Below are 17,221 nucleotides of genomic sequence, written 5' to 3'. Positions count from 1 at the left end.
GCTGCCCTTTCCCGTGAGAGCCTGGGTCAGGAGGAGCTGTCCCCCATGCCCAGAGGGACATGGAGAGGAATGGAACAAGCAGGCCTTGCTATTAGGCCACATCCCATTTGTGCAGTCACACGGCTCTGTGCTCTTCACCAAACCTAAGTTTAAACATACACGTTTGCCGGTTTCTTTGGATCCTCAGCTTCCTTCTGAAGGCTCCCGAGTCACCTAAAACTTATGTTAAGTGGGTTTGTATGCTTTTCTCCAGGTGCTCTGACTTTTGTTATAGGGGCCTCAGCCGTGATCCTGGTGAGGCCTGCGATGTGCATTGGCCACAAAGCACCAGGTCACCCAAGGAGCCAGTGGAGATGGGGCAGCCTGGGCCAGCCCTTGGGGTTCCCAGCAGTGTGCAGACCCCGCTGGGCAGGCCTGACCTGCCAGTGGGGAGGAAAGGCAGGTGGGAACCTAAACTCCACCCAGAAGACACGGTGCAAGGACAGTGCACAACAACTGTATTCGTGAGGAAGGAAGCTCGTCTTACTAGAAGGGTGGATACCACAGTTGAGACGGCATTTTCCCTGATCTGACTGGTTTGCGGAATTTTCTCCAATCTGCCCGGCTCTGTGGGATACGGACTCTGTGCTATTCTCTGGCGGCCGGCAGGTGCGCAGTTACAGGTGTCACCTGAACTCAGGGCTATACCAGCTGTGGCTGGCCTGACAGAGCCGGACCTGCTTGCTCTTCTGTGCCTCTTTGCTTCCAGTCTGTTCCCCTGTCTCTCATGAGAATCACGTGGGGGATTTCTCGGACCCCAGCCACACTTCCTCTCATTAAATCAGAGTGTCCGGGACGGGGGCCCAGGTTCCTGGTGTTTTGTAATGTTCTCCAGGTGACAACCGTAGCGCTCAAGTTTGAGAACCAGTGTTAGAATCCTTCTTCCACTTGAGCAGCCCTGTCGGCTGAGCCGGAGGGCCCTAAAATGGCCCAGCCCAGTGTTCTGGAGCCTGCATCACTGTCTGAGCAGCTTTCAAGGTGGTTCTGACTCTCTTACTCTTTTAGAGTAAGATCTCCTCTGAACCTCACAGACTGCTATAGGGTTGTTGGGCACAGCTCTGTCCAGAGGTGTTTTTTTTTTTTTTTTTTTTTTTTTTTTTTTGACAGGCAGAGTAGATAGAGAGAGAGACAGAGAGAAAGGTTTTCCTTTTTGCCGTTGGTTCACCCTCCAATGGCCACTGCGGCCGGCGCATCTCGCTGATCCGAAGCCAGGAGCCAGGTGCTTCTCCTGGTCTCCCATGCGGGTGCAGCCCAAGGACTTGGGCCATCCTCCACTGCCTTCCCGGGCCATAGCAGAGAGCTGGCCCGGAAGAGGGGCAACCGGGATAGAATCCGGCGCCCCGACTGGGACTAGAACCCGGTGTGCCGGCGCCGCAAGGTGGAGGATTAGCCTGTTAAGCCACGGCACCGGCCCAGAGGTTCTCCTAGAACCCCTCAACTTGCCATTACACTGTGACTGCACTAGCGTTTTCCTAAGATGTACACACTTCTTGCCACTGACCAGTTTTTTAAAAGTAAACATTTCTATAAATGTGTAAGTAGTATAAACATATAAAGGGGTTATGCATTTTCTCAGTTTATCATGTTTTTTTTTTTTAATGAGAGCTAAAACAGTCAAAGGCAGTTCATAACCAAACACCGTAGAATAGTTAATGTGGAAAAGACCCAGAGCCGTCAGCCTGCAGACCGCTAAAGAGAGAAAGAACGCACCGTGTTCACATTTTGACATAGCTCTTGCAGTTGTTGAAAACTATGAGGCATGAAATCCAGATTTATGACTTTTTAAAAAGTTATTTGTGGATTCCCAAGACGATTATGTTCCCATCATTTATGTAGCCTTTAAAAATCAAATGACGCTTTAAAAAAACCCCAAGTTTGGCACACACAGAACTCCAGTGTTGGCCGACGGAGCAGCATTCGGTGAAAGACCGGGGAAAATAATGTCCTTGCTCTCGAAATCATTGTCTGTGCCGGAATAGAGGAGACTCATTCGTAGGGAGGACTGCAGAACCCTTCTCATTGGACAGGCCTCTCCTTTCATCCCCTAGACAACATCGGGGACTTTTTTTTACTGGGAGCTTCCTTATCTGTGTAATGTTATGCATGCATCTCCAGGTAAACACCCTCCCTGGCCCTGGCCGCCAGTCAAGGTTACCTTAATGCATCCCTCCTCTGCCCTCCCCCCATCCCATGTCTCTCTCCCATCCCCCACTCCCAACCCCTGACAAGTTCCTTGGGATTTCTGTCTCCTGAAAATATTCTAAAATGCCATGATATTAAAACTCAGACTGAGTACATAAACCATACTCCCAAGCTTGACAACACATGTTTTTACCCAAGACCTTCCTGCCAAGAACCATGGGGCTTGGTTGGTTTGGTTTTTTTCTTTTATTTTTTTTTATTGTCTGCGCCACTTTACTGGTCTTCTGAGTCTCCTTGCTTTGACATGCTCTCATCTCCCCATTGTCAGCCTGCTAAATGTTCCGTGCTTCCAGTTCTCCTAAGTAAACGCAGATGTGTGGGGCTGAGTCGCCACTGAGTCCCGGTCTGCGAGAGCTGAGCTGGGGACAGAAGCCTGCCTGACTCACGCTAAGAGCTCAAACCTCAAGGAACAGCCACAAAGACAGGGTTGGTTGTCTGAGATCCAGAACCTCCATTCTCCCTCCTTGTCTAATCACTTTGGGCATTGTGTGAGAATTCATCAGATACACAGGTACACTCCCAGATCTGCAAAGGCACCAGAATTTTCCATGCACGTGGGCTCTGCATCTTGATTTGACTCTTCCTCCTTCACGGCAGAGAGCCCAGTTCCGTGAAGGCCTTCACACTAGCCCAGGGGTGAGGCACATCAGGCCTGTGGGTATATAAAGCTCTCAAAATCATTGGGTCTGCACCTGCCAAGGCAGGCACAGGCAGGATTCAAAATTCAGTAAAGCTAGAGCAGGCTGATATTCTAAGCTGATGATTGCGTATGGTCTGTGGATGATGTTGCAAATATCTAAATGGCCTTCGCAGAAGAGAGGTTCCCCACCCCTGATCTCACAGTGATTCATCGTACGCCAGGCACTCCCATATACAACAGTGTCAGGCATGTGTTTGGTGCCAAAAACGGCGAGTCAAAAGACAGCTGCACAGCAGCACCTGGCGTGAGATGGGGACGTAACCAGGTGGTGTAGCACGAGATCACGTAGCTGGGAGATTGAAGAACCAGAACATCATACTCAGCGTTCATAAATTCAAATCCCAAATTAGCAAGGAGATCAAGCTTGAAGTCGCTCTGTCGAAATTTAGTAAACACAGACCTATTTGAAAGAGCAGGTTTGTCCTGGAAGAGAAGAGCTGGATACCCTAAGATAGTCACTATCAAGAAACCGATGGCTGTGAGGCTGTCAAACCTTCCAACTCCGAGGGTGCTGATCACTCCAGGCTAGGCAGGTCATGTATTTAAGTCACTGTGTGGTACAGGTAGGGGTAGATCTGGTCTGAACACCTGTCCCACCTCACTCCCATTTGGCACTTGGACAAATTCTTGTGACCTTGAGTTTTATCAACTGTAAAATGTGTTTAATGAGAATCTTGGCCTCACAGCATGTTTGTAGCAATTAACATTGGATATTTCGTAGAAAGTAGCTGCAGTAATTTAGCAAGTAATGCAGCAGCTGCGAAAGCTCACTAAGTATTAATGGTTATGCAGTGCACAACTGTTAACTTCCATGCTACATTCTGCTGTCTTCCTGGTCCTGGTACGTGGGACACTGGCATGCAGTCACACAAACGGAGGCCTAGGAGTCACACTCCTGGGACCCTAGGCGTAGAGATCGGGAGGTGGGAGAAGACCAAGGAGGGCTGGCACTTACTTGGCTCCTTGCTAGACCAGGCATTGTGCTTAACATATGTTTTCACTCTTACTCTGAGCATGTTTGCTGGGTAGATGTAATGGTTTTTTTACACTTGTAGAAGCTGAGACTTAAGAGAATTAAGGACCCAGGGGGGCCACGCAGCTCCTATGTGGCGGAGCTGAGACCTCAACATGTCCCCTCCTGGAGCCCATGCTGGCACTTGTCCCCCTGTGTCATTCAGCCTCCTGGGACAGAGAGCACAGAGGTGGTGGACCTGAGTCGTTACAGAATTTACAACTGACTAGAAGGAGAAGTCAAAGTGGTTTCCTGCATTTCAAAGCTTAGGTGACTGAGACAATAAGAGAAACACGCGCCAAACCTAGAAGGAGTTTGGTTTATGCAGGGTCCATTGATATTGGCATCCTTGTCCAACAGCGGTTGGGTAAGTGTGATAGAGAACTGAATAACAAAGCAGGCACCTCTGCACTAGTTGTCTAGGTAAAGCCTCCAAGTACCTATGCCCCCACCACACATACACACACATACACATTCACACACATTCATACACATATATACATGCATAAACACACATGCACACGCATACATGCTTACACATACACACGCACATACATGTACATACACATATATATACATGCACACATATACACAGTGGCTGGATCACAGCATCTAAAAATCATGACTGCCATTCATTCCGCCGTGTACTAAGCACCTGCTGTGGTCCAGAATGCACCTGGTCTGACTTGTGACTGGGGGGGCTGTGTTTCCTGGTGCTTAAGAGAAGTGACCTCTTGCAAGAACTTCCTTCCGAGGACACACCCTCAGTGACCCTAGGACCTCCCACCAGGCCCACCTCCTGGTTAAGTTTCTATCCTCTCCATCCCAATAGCAGAAAACTTGGGTTTAAACACCTGAATAAATTTGGGGACCAAATCTTGTTCAAACCATAGCAGTGCATTAAGTTTTGGACTCATTGAGTTGGGAGCGCCTGTAAGTCATCTAGAAGGAGAGCCAGGCCTCCACCTCACTACACAGACCTGAGCTCAGAAGGAAGAAGAGGAATGTGTAGGCTCCAACTATGGCCATGGAAGACACTCCCTGGGTGGAGAGCTTAAGTGAGGAAGAGGAGGGAGGGCTGTTAGGAGCTCTCAGGGTCAGGTGGCCATGTGGTGAAGCCAGGCCAGACAAAAGGTGTGGGGGGGGGGGGGGGGAGAAAGCCAGGGGCCAGGCTTGGTGTTCCAGACATCAAGGGCAAGAGAATTTTGGGGGGCAGTACAGCCACCGTTGAAGCGCCGGCATCTCTTGCAGATGCTGTTCTGAGCACCTCCCAGGCCGTCTTCATGGTCTGCACTGTCGTGAACATCCTTGTGCTGCCCTAGGCTTCAAAGCAGCTGCAGAGGTAGATTCTGCCGGCCAAGCATCTGGGTTCTCTCCACTGCCATCCTCCTGGCTGCCCAGGACCGGGCGGCTCCCTGAGGTTGCAGGAAGGTTCTGGGTCCCTGTGTCCAGATGCCTGGTGGATTTGCTCACACTGTGTCCTTGGGCCCCTGACTTCTGCAGGCCCGGGTGTGCATATCAGGAAAATGGCAGAGTTGCACTAGGATAAGCCCATTGAGTGCTCAAAGTAATGCGGTCTCAGCATGAGCCATCTGAAAGTCCACACATGGAGCTTGCTCTGAGTCTGCTCCCGAAACTGAGCTGTGTGGGCCCCGTGTGATGTGGCTACGTAGTGATAATTTAAAATGTGTTCCTAGAAAAGCAAATGGGGGTTATCAGAGAGTGGAATACCGAAACGTCAGCACTCACAGGACTTTCTCGGGCTTTGCTGTCTTGCTGGGAGCAGTTCAGGGAGGGTTTGGGGAACCCCAGCCACAGTGACATTAAACAGAGACCCTCACTGTCACAGTCGGGAATCTTCATGTGATGTTTGCCTTCTCTGGCCCCATCCTTGGTCTCTGGTTAGAAAGCCCAGACCCGCTCCTCTGTCCCTGCCTCTGCATCCACCGGACCCAGAGCAGCTCTGTGTCAGTGCCACAGTCTCCCTCTTGCTCTCGGCGATGTCACAACTGCCCAGGGGCTGGGAAAGAACTGCGTCTGCTTTCTTCCCAGCTCCCTGCTTCAGGCTGTCTCCATCCGTACGCGGACCTCACGTTGTCCTGCTCAGAAAGCGCAGGCCGCTGAGCCCGCCCCCTGCAGAGAAAGGGTCTGGCGGTCTGTGCCACCCTGCTTTCCCTTCTGTGAGGCCAGAGGTGGGCAGAGCTGTCTCCCTGGGCTCCCAGGATTATTTTAGGCATCTCTCATTCCATTCCCCTGGAGCTAAGAACATTCCCCCAGAGTTTGAAGCTGCAAGTACAGATGGAGCAGACAAGGATTCCAGCCTCGGGGGCTCCCTGTTCAGATGAGTCCCACCCCCAGCTGCCCTCTCTTCCCTGTCTACTCACACACAACACCTGCGATGCCCAGCGTGTGGATTTTCCTGCACCAAGCTCCCCTGCTCGTCGCCACAGACACCAGTGGGGTGTCCTGCAGTGTAGTGCAGTTCTGATCCTGCCACCGGCCTGGAGTGCACGGCAGATCCCACAGCTACAGAGATGGTCCCCCAGCACCCACACCAGTCACATGCCCCACTGACCAGCTGCAAGGCTGGGGCACCCAAGCTCCTGTGCCACCAGCCTCCCCTCTGTCACCCAGAAGTTCTGACAGCCAATGCTGGGGTCTATGCCAAGGTTCCTTATGTGGACAGGATGGTGACATCATGGGCCTGCGGTGAACCAGGGAGGGACTGGATGCTTCAACCCTCCCAGGCACCATCCCTGGCTCCAGGAGTCAGTGCATTAGCATTAGCTCAGGTTTGGCTGGAGGGGCTGTGCCACAAACAGCAAGAGATACTCCCTTCATGCTTGTCACTTGGGGATTCCAAAAGTTTTAGGAGCGCAGTGCTGTGAAAGCGACCAGCCCATGTGAATGTTCATTGTTATCACACAGCCTCGCTCTGCCCAGCTGGGTGACCAGCTGCTCCCTGCGACCCATCAATGTCAAAAGCCAAGCCTCTCCCTGTGTCTGCCCAGCCAGCTCTCCTCCACTCTGCTCCCCTCCCCCAGCCACCTTGTCTTCCTTCGCTCCCCGGCTGCCAGTGGTCCCTCTCGTCTGCCCCGGCAGTCTGCCCCATCTCCATTCCCCCTGCAAACCCTGCGAGTCCACGTCCTCGTCCACCCGTGCTCTTCCAGCACCACGGCTTGGCCTCTTCAGTGCCTCTTCTCTTCCTCTACAATCTGCGGTCTTGTCCTCCCGGCACCTCGCCTTCCCAGCAATCACCTGCCTGTGTCCATATCACCCGTCTCCCAGCACCCTGCTCTGTCTCCTCTCTGCATTTTCCATTCCTCACTTGTACAGGTCGGCATCAGGCCTGCTGCCTGGTGGAGCTTTCAGGGTCAGGAGGATATGGACATCCTAAGCAGAGTGGCGAAACGTTCCTGAAGTGGTGACAGCTGGACTCCAGCCAGCCATGTGGATGTGAAAGCAGAACATCCCAGCCTGGGGGAGAGGGATGGGTGTCAGTGCCAAGGCCCTGGGGCAGGACTGCGCTTCATGTGTTCAAGAGCCTGTGAGGAGGCCCAGGGTGAGAATGGAGTGAGCAAGAAGGAACAGATAAGACAGTGGGGCCAGGCCAGCATCAACACATTGCCCAACAAGGGGTTCAGCTTTTACTGAGTGAGATGAGGTGCCAGCATTTTGAACAGAGAAGTGATATGATCTGACTTAAGGTTTAAAGTGCTTGCTCTGTTGAGAAGAGTCTAAGGGGGAGAGGTTTAGAGGGAGGTGAGGAGTGTTATCTGGTGTGGGCTCATACACAGCGTGGGAATCAGTGTTGCTCTGGGTACACTGGGCAGATTTCCCAATGGGTGACGTGGACAATGGACCACGTCAAGGCTGACTGGACAGCTAGAAGGATGCATTGCCCAGGACTGAACTGGAGAAGGTTGCAGGTGGAGTAGGTTGGGGGCGGGGACATCAGGGCTGGGTTGGAGAGGCAAGTAAGACACCCAAGAGCAAGGTCGAGAAAGCAGTGAGGGGCTGGCGCTGTGGCACAGTGAGTTAAGCCATAGCTCATGATGCCAGCATCCCATGTCAGAGTGCCAGCTTGAGTCCCAGCTGCTCCGCTTCCCATGCAGCTCCCTGCTAATGCACCTGGGAAGGCAAAGGAAGATGGCCCAAGTCCTGGGGTCCCGCCACCCACGTGGGAGACCTGGATGGAATTCCTGGCTCCTGGCTTTGGTCTGATTACAGCCATTTAGGGAGTGAATCCACAGATAAAAGATCCCTCCTCCCTCTCCCTCTCAAATAAAGAAATCTTTGAAAGCAAGCAGTTGGCCTGAGAGTTGGACAGGAGATGTGCACTAGAGGTAAGACTGGGGCATTGTCACCTGCAGAGGCTCTTTAAGGCCCTGCATCTGGATGGGGCCATCAGGAAATGAGTGTGGAAAGAAGAGTACTGGGGCAGAGCCAGGAAGAAGAGGAAGAAACAGCCAAGAAGCAGGAAAACTGGGGCCTCGAGGAGGCAGAATCAGACAGGCCCCGTGAGGTGAACACGCAGTGTGCCCGTTGGCTTCAGCACTGTGAGGTTGTTGGTGGCCTTTGCAAGACTCTCAGGCCATGTTGGGAGCAAAGGTCACATCAAGAGGACTTAGGGGGAAGGGGACTGGGAGGCCGTGGGCATAGGCCAGTCTTTCAAGCAGTTCTACTACAACGAGATGCAAAGAAATGGTCACTGTCTGGCAAAGGAGGCAGAGAAGAGGGGAGCTTGGGAGGATTAGGAGAAGTAATAACATTTTTGTTATTTGCTGGTGCGAGGTGCGTGAGCAAACCTTGCTCAGGAGAGAGGGAAGACGTGACAGTGCCATCCTCCAGTGGGTGAGAACCCCAGCCATGCAGGCCAGGCCAGGTCACCTGTGTGAGTCCCTCTCCAGGAGCAGTGGGGAGGCCAGGCTGTGCACAGGTATCAGAAATGCCTCCCTTTATGGCCTTGCCCTCCTCAGTGTGGCAGGAAGCAGTGCCATGGCTGGGCATGAGAAAGGGGGTGCGGTGCTGGAGTGGGGAGACCAGATAGGTTCAAGCAGCCAGCAAAGAGCGAAGAAGGGAAAGTAGCTGGGAGTGTGGCACTAAGGGCATTAAGGCAACCAGCAGTGACCTCAGGTGAAGCCACCCACAGTCCCTGTGTAGACCATAGGTGCTGAGAAGGCTGGCAGGTGGATATGACCAGGCTGAGATTTGACTGAGTAGAATGGAGACAGGAGCATGAGAAAGCCAGGGAGGGTGATGGGCTTGAAGCTGGGTTGGAGGGAGAGGCATGATGTCCACAGGGCAGAGGTGCCAGGGCTGCAGGAAGCAGAGTGGTGGGAGATGGTAGCTGGAGAGTGCCATGCATGGGTTCTGCAGCTCCGAGAGAGAGAGAGAGAGAGAGAGAGAGAGAAGCAGGGGATGGACTCAGGCCCACGCGGGTGGAAGACCAAGTTTCTGGGCCTAGAGCCCAAGGAGCTGAGCAGAGAGGCTGCTCGAAGGGGCATCTGCATGTCCACCCTCTCAGCAAACAGGAAAGGAGCCCTGAAGGAAAGAGGTGACACCATCGGGGTCCTGGTCTGAGCGCAGGGCTCCAGGAGGGAAAGGGGAGAGGTTAGTGGTGTACTCTGTCTCTGACTCTGTCTCTGGTCTTTTTTTAAGTTTCCAGGACTGTAGGCATCCTTTGTTTTTCTCTCCAGTCCTGATACCAACTTAATTTTGACTTTAATCTACTCCATCCATTCAACACTGGCAACTCTAAATTGAGCAGAGATTTAGGAAACATCTCGGAGTCCCAGGTCTCCTCTTTCGAAAGGTCAGCCTTGAGACCTGCCCCAGAGTTGCTTCTTGGAGAGCTAAGGGGTTTCACCATGGCTTGGTTACCTCAAGACCAGTTGCAGTGAGGAGCTGCTCAGATGCACAGTTGAAAGTGCTGCTGGTGGTGGAGGGAACCTCCAGGGACCTTGATGTTGTAGTGGCCCCACCTCCTGCCCTCACTCTAACCTCCCCAGGAGAGGGAGGACCCGGGTACCCAAGTGCAGCGTTTGCATTGGGAAGAGCTGGGCCCCCAGCACATCCCTGTTTCCAGTCTGCCTTTGTGTGGAAAGTTCTCCTCCTCGCCTGCTCCCAGCTTACCCCACGTGGAGGTGGGTGCCTCGTCTGGTGGCAGCCGTGACTGGGGTGGTCTTTCTAAGTCATCAGGGGAGCATTAGCGGGCTCACGTCACCGCAGGTCCAAGGTCCAAGGCTGCAGTCAGCTTTAGAAATGATGTGGGCAACTTTGTTCTCCGTCTGATACCTGGACCTGGTTTCCATTTGGTGTTGAACCTTGGGGAGAGGAGAAATCTTACCAGTACACCAACAGCTGAACTTCCCGGCATGTGCCATGCCTGGCTCTTCTAATATCTCTAGTGCCACCCTCCCCCGTGGCACATGGGGCTCAGACCCCATTCCTGGATTCCTGGTGCCGCTGCCTTCTCCCTGAGTCCTGGAACTGCCTCTGTGGCTACCCCACACCCGGCCCTACCTCACTTCCTGCTTTAAACCCTTGCAGTCTTTCCCTTTGGGGCTTCCTGTTTCCCATCTCAGCCCCTCCATCCTGTGCTGTGCATTGTCTGGATTTACAGCGTTCATGACCTAACCTCCGGCTCACGCTTCTGCAAGCCCATTAAACCGCTCAGCTCATGCTATACACTCACGGTTTGCCCGTTGCCTGCCTGTTTAGCCCCATCACTCCACGTAGTATGGACTTCAGTGCTTCTGGAAGTTAAGCTCTTGTTATTGTAATCACCTGCCAGTGCCCACCTCCTGACTTGCTCCACCCCTGTGGGGCTGGACTATTTGTTCAAGCATGCCGGTGCCCTCAGACACCTGTCACCTGAAGTGCCCTCTCCCAAAATCAGTGAATGCTATCACCACGGAGTCTCCCCTGACTGCCTGCCATGCCTCCTTAGGCTCTCATTTTCCTGTCCCATGAAATGAAATGTCCTTATATTTTACCCCCGACATTTATTTGTTTGAAAGGCAGAGTGACAGAGAGGAGGGAGAGATCTTCCATCCACTGGGTTCACCCCCAGAAATGGCATGGGTGGCAGGGTCCCAAGCACTTGGGCCATCCACTGCCTTCCCAAGCACATTAGCAGGGAGCTGGGATGGAAGTGGAGTAGCCATGCTTAGCTTAACCCTCTGTGCCACAGTACCTGTCCCAAAAGGTCTTGTTATCCTGTGACTTGCAGAAAGTCCCAGAGAAACAAAGACTGTGTCCTCTCAATCTTGTGTCCCTCAGCACTTAGCCCAACACCACATGAGTGAAGAAGTACATTAGTGAAGGCCCCAGGAAAAGCAGGAAATCTTTCTCCTGCAGGCAGAGGCATGGGAGCTGATTCTGGGGCTCAGCTACGCACTGTGTCGGGCAGGGGAGAGCAGAGTGAGAAGAGGAGTTTGCATCTTGGCAAAGGAAGGGCTCGCCAGGGCCTCTGTGGCATCAGATAAGGAATCCTGTGCCCCCGAGCCTCAGTTTCCTTGTAGGTAAAATGAGAGCAGAGGTTGAGGTGGCCTCCAAGACCCTTCCAAACTCCAGCATTCTCTTCACTCTCCCACGACAGCCCCATCAACCAAAGACGACTCTGTCTGGCTCATCCCCGGGCTGTAGCTGCTGCTGGACCCCAGGAGGCAGCCAGAAGGGGAAGCATCCGCCTCTACTGGTGAGGGTGTTGTTCAGTGGTTTCCCCTTTTTATTAACAAAAGAGAGGGGGAGGTGCGCAGACATTTGACCTACAGACAGACGCTGGGTAAGAGGCCCACGTCCCACACTGGAGTGCCTGGGTTCAAGTCCCAGCTCAGCTCCGGTTTCCAGCTTGCTGCTAAGGCAGTCCTAAAAGGCAGCAGATAGATCAAGTAGTTTGGTGTCTGCCACCCTCATGGGAAACCTGGAGTGAGTTCTTGGCCTCCAGCCTCAGCCCTGGCCCAGCCCTGAGCATTGTGGGCATTTGGGGAATCAACCAGTGGTCTCTGTGTGTGTGTGTGTGTGTGTGTTTAGTGTTTGCAGGAGGATCATGGGTGGGGAGAGAGAGTAAATGGGAGTATTTATGGAAGCAAACGTCACTTAGCTGTCTACAGGCAGGGAGCGCTCAGGTCCAAGATGCCTGGATGGTGACACTGTTGGGGGCTTTCTATCCCTCTCAGAGAAAGAAAGTGGGTATGAGGCCGTGCCCCGCCCTCCTTGCACGGGTGTGATTGCCGTCATGTGAAGAAGCGTGTCTCAGGGCAGGTGAGGGTGACATTCTCTCACTAGCTGGGCCCAACATGGACACGGGTTCATCTCTGCATCACTGGTGAGGAGCAGATCTGCAGGAAGGGCCAGGACCTTGGTTGGGGCCTGGCATGGACTCAGAGGCTGTCCCTAGCAGGTACTGGAGCAGTGTCCATGTCTTCAAGTGCAGACTGCCCTGTTGTGGGGCTGCCTTTTATTTTTTTAATATTTATTTATTTATCCGAGAGGCAGAGTTACAGAGAGAGGGAGAGACAGAAAGAGAGGTCTTCCATCTGCTGGTTCACTCCCAAAATGTCCACAACAGGCAGGGCTGGGCCAGGCTGAAGCCAGGAGGCAGGAGCTCCTTCCTTCTGGGTCTCCCACATGGGTGCAGAGCCCAAACACTTGGGCCTTCTTCCTCTGCTTTTCCAGGCCATTAGCAGGCAACTGTATCAGAAGTGGAGAAGCCAGGACTCAAACTGGCACCAGGATGCCAGCACTGCAGGTAGATGCTTAACCTTTGCCACAGAGCCAGCCCCAGGTGGGGTTGCCTTGACAGGGGATGTGCACCTGCTCTCCCACCTGGGCTCGCAGGACTGGAAATGGTCAGGGAGCCAGAGTGGCTCTACAGGTGAGCCCTACCTCAAGGGAAGACAGGCTCCCTGGAGGAAAAGACCCAACAACCCCCTGGGAATTTCCTTCCTGGTGGAGGACAAATAGCTGGGATTCCTTGCAGCTAGAAGCCTGGGGAGCCCTGTCCTGCATTGCTCTGTGAATGTGAGAGTGTGCCTGCACCCAGGGCTTCAGCCAAAGCCTGTTAATCAGAGGTTTTGTGATGAAGACACAAATGCAAGCACAGGCAGCTTTTTTTTTTTTTTTTTTTTTTAAGGCAAAGCTGTCTTAACCAGCAGATCCTCATCATGTGGGACAAAGGGTCCACACAAAGAGCTCAGGGCAGAGAAAGACTTCTGCCTTCCCTCCACTCCCTCCTCTGTGACACTGAAGTACACAGGTGTCCTGTAGATTCTGGCATGTGAGTTAACTAAAATGAGCACCTCTTAAGTCTTCATTTTGTGTCTGTTGAGTTAGGAGTTTAGCTTCTTTTAAAAAATTCATCTTGTCCTTGTCTAAATAAGATCAGAGTTGGCGAACTCAAATGGCTTCCATAGCCTTGGCAACTCATGACAAGAACCTAGGGTGATTACTGATGCCATAAACAAGAGTGTCAATTGTCAAGTCAACAACAGGAGTCACTGTGCACTTACTCATGTACTCATGTAGGATCTCTGTCCTTAATGTGTTGTACAATGTGAGTTAATGCTATAACTAGTACTCAAACAGTACTTTACACTTTATGTTCTGCGTGGGTGCAAACTGATGAAATCTTTACTTAATATATACTAAATTGATCTCCTGTATATAGAGAATTGAAAATGAATCTTGATATGAATGGAACGGGAAAGGGAGCGGGAGATGGGAGGCGTGCGGATGGGAGGGAAGTTATGTAGGGGAAAAAAACCACTGTAATCCATTAGCTGTACTTTGGAAATTTATATTTGTTAAAAAAAATTCATCTTGTAACCATTTCTAGCTGGACACTCCTAGGTCAGGGAGGATGGCCCTGCTTGAGGGGAGAGCTTCAGCATAACTATAGCCAGCACTCAGCTCCCTGGTGGGCACCTGCTCATCCCCACCACCCCCTACACTGCCCTGCCCCACCGACTGTGGCTCTGTGATGCCCATATGTCCTGTCCTCACTCCTTTTCTGGGGTGCCCATGAATGTGTGTAAAAGTTTGAAATGAAATTACAGTTAAGAGCAAATCGCCATGCATTGCTGTTATCAAAGGGGGTTGAGACAGCAGTGAAAAGAATCAACTACCCACCAATCTTAGCACTTGTGCATTTGGATGGATCATGCCGGCCCTGTGGGGCCAGGGAGAGCCACTGTCCAGTGCATACAGCCCTCTGTTAGCTGCTCTGTTGGCCACTGTTCTGCCAGAGAGGAAAGTTGACCCACCAGTGAACCACATGGTCAAAATTCTCAAGGCATGGACACAGCCCTGAGTAGCCAAGCACTTTCATACGGTCTGCCCCTTCGGAGGCACTGAGAGGTCTCCGGGGTTGCAGCTGTGTGGATGACCATGTTCTTGGACGATTTCATTGGCCCCCGAGTACCTGTGATGTCAGTTCGGGGGTCCAGGTGAGTAGCAAGGGCTCCTGTCTTTGGGAAGCACAGGGAAGCCACCCATCCTACAGTCCTTCCCTTCCTGGTATGGGCTCAGGCAGGCTCAGGGATGAGGAGAGTCGTGCCTGTTAATGATGAGCATATGTTTGCCCTGGAATATGTTGGGGAGAGTGTGTGTGGGTCTCAGATTAATTCTTGACTGTAAGTAACCTAAGCTTTGATTAAGCTTCCCCGGAAATTATTTTGAGTTTGGAAAGTCAGTGCACACACACTCAGCAATTTTTTTGAATGAAGAATATGATCTTTATAATATTTTGGATCTTCTGCTATAAAGATGAATAAATAATCAGGTATTTTATTTTGTTAATTTTTTCAAATGACTGCAATGACCAGGACTGGGCCAGGCAGAAGCCAGGAGCCAGAACTCTGTCTGGGTCTCCCACATGGGTGGCAGAGGCCCAGGGACTTGACCATCCTGTGCTGCTTCCCCAGGAACATTAGCAGGAAGCTGGATGGGAAGCAGAGCCGTTGGGACTTGAACCAGCATTGATGCTGGTGTCACAGGCAGCAGCTTACCCACCGTGTCACAAGGCTAACCTCATTTGTTGATTTGTGTGTCATGTGGTCTAAGCCAAGGTGAGGGTCCCTCCTCAATCATCATTACTCACCCTGCACCTTGCACATGGCTGGCAGGCTAAGTGCTCATTAAGCAGGAGAGAGAGAAGAAAGAATGTAGAATCACAGAAGTTATCTACTGAAGTCACATTCTAAATATCTGAAAGGTTCATCTCCCTTTTTACTGGATTGAAAATGGGTTTGATTTAATATTTTCCCCAGAAATCCTTTATTTAAGGTATACAAACTTCACGCACTTCAAAAATACAACTTTAGGAACATAGTGATTCTTTCTACCATACCGGCTCTCCCATCCTTCTTCCTTATTAACTTATACACAGATTAATTCCATACTAAGTAAATAGTTCAACAAATAGTATGGAAAAAAAAACAAGTTCCTTGACAGGTTTTTTTTTTTTTTTTTCCTCCTATGACCCACTATTCATTCAGGAACGTGTTGTCCAGTCTCCATGTGTTTTCTCATGTTTTAGAAATTCTTGAGTTATTGATTGGCAGCTTCATTACTTGGTGGTCAGAGAAGATGCACAGTACGATTTCAACTTGTTTGAATTTGCTGAGACTTGGTTTATGGCTTGGCCTGTGGTCTATCCTAGAGAAAGTTCCATGTATTGGTGACAAGAATGTGTATTATAGAACTGTAGGATGAAAAGTTCTGTAGATATCTGTTAGGTCACTTTGGTCTGTAGTGTAGATAAATTCTGTTTCTTTGCTGATTTTCCATCTCATTGATCTTTCCATTGCTGAAAGTGGAGTACTGAAGTCCCCCAATACTATTGTTTGGGAGTCTATGTCTCCTTTTAGATCTATTGACATTTCTTTTCAATAGCCAGATGCCCTGTCATAAGGTGCATGTACATTTATTATAGTCACATATTCCTGCTGAATTGATCCCTTAATCATTATATAGTGCCCTTCTTTGTCTCTTTCAACAGTTTTTGTGTTAAAGTCTATTTTGTCAAGTATTAGGATGGCTACACCAGCCCTTTTTTGGTTTCTGTTAGCATGGAATATCTTTTTCCATCCTTTCACTTTCAGTTTGCATGCATCTTTATTGGTGAGATGTGCTTCTTGTAGGCAGAAAATAGATGAGTTTTGTTTTTTAATCCATTCAGCCAGTCTGTGTCTTTTGGAGAGTTGAGGCCATTTACATTCCAGGTGACTATTGATGAGTAATGACCTGGTCCTGCCATTTTCCCATAAATATTCCTATTGTTTACTTTGAATTTCCTTTGTACTTTTACTGGGAGATTTTCTGCCTTCATTTTCTTTCATATCGATGACCATGTTTCTGTGTGTAGCATATTCTTAAGCATCTTTTTGTAAGGCTGGGCAAGTGGTGACAAATTCAGTTTCTATTTGTTATGGAAGTTCTTTATTTCATGTTCATTCATAAATGAGAGCTTTGCAGGGTACAATATTCTAGGTTGACAGTTTTTTCTTTTTTCTCTTAAGGCTTGGAATATATCTCACCATTCTCTCCTATCCTGTAGGGTTTCTGATGAAAAGTCATCTGTGAGTCTAATTGGAGATCCTCTGAAAGTAATCTGGCATTTCTCTTGTGCACATTTTAGAATCTTTTCTTTATGGTTTACTGTGGAGAGTTTGACTACAATGTATCTTGAGGATCTTTTCTGGTCTTGTCTGTTAGGAGTTCTATGTGCTTCCTGTTCCTGTGCTTGGATATCCCTTTCTTTCTCCAAAGTAGGGACTTTTTCTATAATTATTTCACTAAAAAGGCCTTCTAATCCATTCTCTCTTTCTACGCCTTTAGGAATTCCTAAGACCCATATGTTGGGTTGTTTGATAGTATCTCATTCATCTCCAACACTTGTTTTTTTAGTTTTCTTTTTTATTTTTTTATTTTTTTTGACAGGCAGAGTGTACAGTGAGAGAGAGGCAGAGAGAAAGGTCTTCCTTTTGCCGTTGATTCACCCTCCAATGGCCGCTGCGGTAGGCGCGCTGAGGCCAGTGCACCGCGCTGATCCAATGGCAGGAGCCAGGTGCTTATCCTGGTCTCCCATGGGGTGCAGGGCCCAAGCACTTGGGCCATCCTCCACTGCACTCCCTGGCCACAGCAGAGAGCTGGCCTGGAAGAGGGGCAACCGGGACAGGATCGGTGCCCCGACCGGGACTAGAACCCAGTGTGCCGGCGCCACAAGGCAGAGGATTAGCCTAGTGAGCCACGGCGCCAGCCTG

General features: G+C 50.7%; 1 protein-coding gene across 6 annotated transcripts in view; it reads left to right on the top strand.

Moving 5' to 3' along the window:
• MCPH1 (microcephalin 1) overlaps window positions 1-17,221 on the top strand; it is a 288,454-nt gene that overhangs the window by 207,345 nt on the left and 63,888 nt on the right. The gene's annotated exons all lie outside the window — the stretch shown is intronic.

The sequence above is a fragment of the Lepus europaeus genome, chromosome 8 (genome assembly GCF_033115175.1).
Source record: "Lepus europaeus isolate LE1 chromosome 8, mLepTim1.pri, whole genome shotgun sequence".
Taxonomy (NCBI): Eukaryota; Metazoa; Chordata; class Mammalia; order Lagomorpha; family Leporidae; genus Lepus; species Lepus europaeus.
This window is presented reverse-complemented; position numbering and strand designations above follow the sequence as displayed.